Source organism: Mustela nivalis, assembly GCF_964662115.1.
Source record: "Mustela nivalis genome assembly, chromosome: 13".
Taxonomy (NCBI): domain Eukaryota; kingdom Metazoa; phylum Chordata; class Mammalia; order Carnivora; family Mustelidae; genus Mustela; species Mustela nivalis.
The window spans coordinates 45,370,012-45,376,011 of NC_139032.1; the positions used below are offsets into that span (position 1 = coordinate 45,370,012).

General features: G+C 44.9%; 1 long non-coding RNA gene across 2 annotated transcripts in view; it reads right to left on the reverse strand.

Moving 5' to 3' along the window:
* The window catches only part of LOC309846456, a 644,888-nt gene extending 639,701 nt beyond the window's left edge, over positions 1 to 5,187 (reverse strand). Inside the window, exons 1-2 of one of the 2 annotated variants that reach the window (XR_014301946.1) lie at positions 4,650 to 4,901; positions 3,921 to 4,061 (exon numbers count right to left, since the gene is read on the reverse strand). This is a non-coding gene — a long non-coding RNA (uncharacterized lncRNA). Of the gene's footprint in view, positions 1 to 3,920; positions 4,062 to 4,649 lie in introns of both variants that reach the window. The other variant, XR_014301947.1, reaches the window with a different exon arrangement.
* Between the last annotated feature and the right edge of the window lie 813 nt (positions 5,188 to 6,000).

The following is a 6,000-nucleotide window of genomic DNA, read 5'->3' on the forward strand; positions in this document are numbered from 1 at the left end:
TTAGATTTAAGTTAGAGACAAAGTGGTACATGTTACCTTTCAATTAGAGTGGTTCACGAATTTGGTTTGCCCAGCCCTGCCTGTCCTGGATTCCGCATGGGAAGGACAGTTGGTCATTCTACTTCAAATAACCACCCCACTCCTAGAAGAATTATGTCTCTATGATCTGTCTATATAATTTCTCTATGATCTCTATGATAACGATGAATTTGTTGGATAAAGAAATAGAAACTGAAGCTGGCTATTTCACATTACAGACCAAGCTGGTTAGTTTTACTTTAGAGATTTAGCTTTTTTCCTTATGTAGAATAAGTTTTGTTAATTTAGTAAAAAATCATCCATTATGTATCAGCCATAATGGCTAACAGCTGAAATTTCTCATATATTTACATACCATAATATTCATGGCCCCATTAAACATAAGAATAGAAGAACAAACAAATATGAGGAATAAATTCATCTGGAGAAACTCTGAAAAATATTATTGAGCCATAGGACAAAAGGAAACCATTTAAATAGTCACAGCTCGCAGGAAAACACTTTTGTTCTGTAATGGTGAGTGTTCTTTTGTCTTGGGTGAGAGGGTGTGGTGTAGAGATGAAAGTTTGGGAAAGAATGTTGGAATTCCTAGTTATATATATGTTAAGTGCCACTAATTTTCTGCTGAATAACTTTGGACAAATTATGTAATCCAAGTTTATCTCCCATAAATCTTTTGCAACACTGTAGTGAACTTTAGCTTGTAGCAATATTATGAGCCTAAATTAGTAATAATAATCTTGCCTCCCTTGATGCTTTATGGAAAATTTAATACATGTCAGGATGATTTCCGTGTCATTGTCTGGGTGACTAAGATCAAGAGAAGCTATCTGAGTTCATCCAGCTTGTACGCGGAGGGAGAAGGGCTAAAACTCAGAACTTCGGACTTTTAGTCTGGTGTACCCTTTCGTTTTCAACTCTTTCCCTCATGATCCAGATTTTTGAGGCCTTTGAGAGTCTGATAACAGCCATTATCCTCTTGAGCATTTCCAAGGAACCTAACAGAAAGCTAGGTTTGAATTTGGAGTTCTTGGGTCTCTTGTTGGAGTTTCTCACCGGGAAGTGGCAGCTGGGAGGAAGCTAGTCCTTACCCCATCAGCTGCTAGTCCTCAGCTCTTCTCTTTCCATCCCTGGGAGTTGGCGGGGGCTTCCGTGGGCACCTGTGGCATAAAATCCCACCCTGCAGATTCTACCTGGCTCTGCCCTTTTGTCTACAACCCTCCTTTGACCAAAGTGGCATGAATTGCCCTCAGAAGGATGCATTTGGGGAAGAGACTTGGGCTTCTTAGGCTAGGAATTCCAGGGTTTTAGGAGCAGAACCTTGTGCCAGGAAAGGAGGGGGTCAGCTTATGGTGGGCACGTTCCTTTGGCCTCTGGGATACTGCATCCTGTTGAGGAGGACGCAGCCTGAGCAGGGCATTCTACGGTATTCTTTTTGCCTGATCCAAAGACAACACTACACGCACACATACTCAAAACAACCCTAAGGCATGTGATTCACCACCCCCTGGAGCTCTTCCATAGATCCCAGATTAGGAACGTTGGATACCATTACTTAATAACAGTAAATCTCATTTGTCTTGCTCTTAATGGAGTATAAAATGCTTTCACACTCAAAAACTCAGAACCTCACTCATTTGATTCCTAATTTCTTTCGTTGATTTAATTCACTCATCCGTTTGTCAAACAACATTCCAGGGGCTGGGCTATCAATGGGGAATTGCAGCAGTGGGTAAAAACAGATTCGTTCAAGGGGTTCAACACAGAGTTGCCGTAAGACCCAAGCAAGTCCACTCCTAGGCATCCTCAGAAGAAATGAAACCCTATGTCCCCTTAAACACTTGTACATGAAACTTCATGTACATTATTCATAATACCAAGAAGCAGAAACAGCCCAAATGGGCATCACCTGACGAAGGGATGTACAAAATGTGGTCTATCCACACAGCGGAATATTGTTCCCCAATAGAGAGGAATGAAGGGCTGGCACACGTTACATGTGAATGGACTTGAAATATGATCTCAGTGGAAGCAGCCAGATCCTGAAAGCCACAGGTAGTAGGATTCCATCTGTATGAAATGCCCAGAGTGGGTAAATCCACAGGGAGTGAAAGTGGATCAGTGGTTGGGGGGAGGAGGGTGTAGGGGTGACTGCTTATGGGTAGAGCAGCTTCTTTCTGGGGTGGTGAAAATGTTCTGAAATTAAAGTGGTGCTGGTCACTCGACCTCCTGAATACAATAAAACCCACTGAATGGCATAGGTTAAAAGGCCAAATTTTATGGGATGTGATTATATCTTTTTAGGTGTTTTGTTTTGTTTTGTTTTAAGATTTTGAGAAGCAAGCTCTCCACTAAGCCAGGAACCTGACGTGGGGCTTGATCCCAGGATGCTGGGATCAAGACCTGAGCTGAAGGCAGATGCACTTAACCGACTAAGTCACCCAGGCACCCCTGATTGTATGTTTTTTAAAAGGGAGAAAGAAAAACCACAAGGATGAAAAGTACAGCATAGGAAATAGAGCCATTAATATTAGAATAACTTTGTATGGTGACTTGGTGACTACACTTACCATAGTGAGCACTGTGTAATGTACAACATTGTCGGATCACTCTGTTGTACACCTGAAACTAGTAACACATTGCATGTCAACTACAACTTAAAAAAAAAAAAAAGTGGGAGAACAAAAACAAGACAGATCTTGTTCTTGCTTTCACGAAGCCTACAGTCGGGCTCCATGGAGGCCTCTGCCCCTATGAGGGCAGGTTCCAAGATGGATGGCCAGGTGCTAAAGCTGACCTATCATTTCCTCTGTCCCACCGTACTGCCCCTCCCCGCACCTGGCCGGTCAGTGAAAGACTTAGCAGAAAAAGGAGCAGATCTCTTCATTTCCCAGTGTTGGCTTCCTCAGTGATGTCCTCAGGCCTGTTTCCCTCACAGGCTCCCCCGAAGCATGTGGCCCCCTCTCCCGTCCCCGCCCCCCCCATCTCATCCCTCGCTGCGTGTGTGCTTGGCAGAGGCCAGAAAAACAGCCAGCACATCCTGCCTAATTTAAGTGGTAATTTCCTTTGGGGGTTTCACTCAAGTACAGCCCTGGGAAAATCATGGCAAAGAGCTTTCCAAGAGGAAATGTTACTCTGGACTTCCCGGAGAGTTTTAAAGACAGGGAACTTTCTCTTTTGCTTGATGAGAGCCTCTTAAGAGTGGCTAATTACAGAGACCAAACGGGAGGTTGCCAGAGGGGCGTGGGGTGGGGATAGGCCAAATAGGTGAAGGGGATTAAGAGGCACAAACTTCCAGTTCTAAAATAAATAAGTCACGGGGATGAAAAGTACAGCACGGGGAAAAGAGTGAATAATATTGTAGTAACTTTGTGTTGTGCCGCATGGAGACTGCACTTAAGAGCATTTTGAAACATACAGAATTGTTGAATCGCCACGTTGTGCACCTGAAACTAATGGAATATTGTATGTCAGCTGTACTTCCATCAAAAACCAAAGTGGGGGTGGAGGGGCTCTACTGGGGGTGTGGTGTGTGGAGGACACCGAGGGGCATTTCTGTTTTCTGCCCCTCTAAGGAGCTATGGAAGAGGAGATGGTGGAAGAGATTTCAAACGTCGAGCTTTGGGCAGAGGAGGGAGGCCTGGCAGGGACCTCATAGATTTGAGATGTGGAGTTTTGTTTTCCTAACAGTAAAAGTTGTTGGTTCCTCCATTAGCCATACGGGTGGGATAGAGTAGGGACAGAGAAGGATGAAAAACCCTTCTCACTATGGGGCTGAAGATCACCTTCCTGTCCCTGGAATTGCTGGTAAATTAAATCCCCAGCCTCCACCCTGACCTACTGCATTAAAATCAAGGAGGCTGAGATGGGGGTTCTCGCACAAGAATGCATATTTTTAACGACCTTCCTGGATGACTATTATGCAGACTGAAGTTTAAGAGCCTCTGGTGGGCACCAGGTCCTTGCTGCTGAAGATTTCAATTCTGGGTGGGCTGAGGGTTTCTCGAGAGGGTCCAAAGGAACTAAAAGCAAAACATGAAAAAGCAGCACTTCAGAGCAGCAGGCTGAGAGGGACTGGGTGGAAAATGCAAAGTAATGGCCCATTCCATTAAGGGAAATTAGGAAACAAAGCAAAGCTGCCATGGACCCCTCCTGCCCATTCAATCACACTGCACTCATTCCCTTGGCCCCGGGCACAAGTTTTTAGCAATGTGGTGGCCTATAAAATGATGTATTCTAAAATTTCCTATTATACCGGAGAATTAAGAGCAAGCAAATGTAATCAGTTATGGCAGATTTGAGTCAAAGGCTTTATTTAGGTATTTTTAATTAACTTAGTACCCAGCTTTGTTAAAGCAGCACTTTTCAACCTTTTGTAACTTCTGATCGAAAGATTTCCAAGCAGGATATTCTGGTGTTTCTTTTTTCTTTTTTTTTAATGTTTCTCCTACATAATGTTATAACATTAATCATAATTTTTCAAACCCACACCTGTCCCCATCTAAGAATTCTTGCCATCTTGTCCCCTGCCCCTCTACGAGATCCCAGCTAGAACACCTGGGCAGCTTTTCTGACGAGGTCCCTGCTCCTGGACTCCCCTCCCCCCTCACCTTGCTGCTTCCATGCTTCCTCTCAGCGCTGCTCACCACACCTGCTCTTCATTCTTGTCTGATTAGCAGCCCTCGTCCTTGCAGTTAAGACCTGGCTTATTGTCTGTACAGGGCAGGGCTGATGCTGAATGACACGCGCGAGGCTAAGTCCAGTGTGTTGTCCTTGTCGCCTTTGCCAGAGCTGTCCTAACTGCTCTCCTGCAAGCCCCCTTGGTGCCTCATGTGTGTCCCAGCGTGAGGAGCCCAAGGGAGGCATGTTACCAAGGTGAATCATGGTGAGGTCATGGAGATAGATCAGTACACCCCACGGACCCGCTGAAGTTAACACTACCCATTATTCTGAGCCCTGAAAGATGTGAAAATTATGTAATAATTAATAAAAGCAATCCACACTTCAGATGGAGTCGGGAGACCAGAGGGGGCAGCTTTCTTGCCCTACCAGTCATCGGTCAGTTGCAGACTCTAAGGGGAAGAGAACCTTGCAAGTCTCATGCTGCTTTAGCTAAGTGAGGAACCCAGGGGGAGGAAGAAAGAACTCTCTCCGCCCAGCAACAGCCCAGCCAATGAGAGGCAGTCACAACTCAGCCAATGAAAAGCCACTACTCTTCGAACTCCCATCATCTACCGCTGGACTTTCTGTACGTAAGAGCCCCCAACTAACCCCCTTTTGCCTTTATAGGAGGATGGGGTTTTTTTTCTTCTTTGATCTGGGGAGGGTTTGGCTGTGTTCTGAGGGTCTTGCTTGTTCTGAGTTGAAATCTTCTGTCCCTAAACAAACCTATTTTTGCTGGTAAAATAGCTGCCAGTTTGTTTTTAAGGTTAACACAGCAAGTTCGAGGTGGGCAGTGTTAAAAAGCATAAATCGAACTGAGTGAATTTGAAGATATTATTGGTTCTAGTAAGCCATTCGTGAGTTGGGCAGCGTCCCATCTAGCAAGTAAAAGGGCTGCTCTGAAGGGCTATAGGAAGGGCACGGTTCTTAAAGACACAACGAGGAAGTCATAAACAGAAGACAGGGTTACTTTAGGTGAAGACACCTTCTTTTGGGGAGGAAGGATTTTATTGGGGGGGAGGGTTTAACTTCACCTTTTTTGGGGGGATGGAGAGGCCCTTGGAGAGGTGATATTGAGGCTGATCAGAACAGTCCTGACTGGGGCGCCTGGGTGGCTCAGTGGGTTAAAGCCTCTGCCTTCAGCTCAGGTCGTGATCCCAGGGTGCTGGGATTGAGCCCCGCATCAGGCTCTCTGCAAATTTATCAGCCCCGCATCAGGCTCTCTGTCAAATAAATAAAATTAAAAAAAAAAAAAAAAAAAAAAAAGAACAGTCCTGACTGACTAGGAAAGACTACATT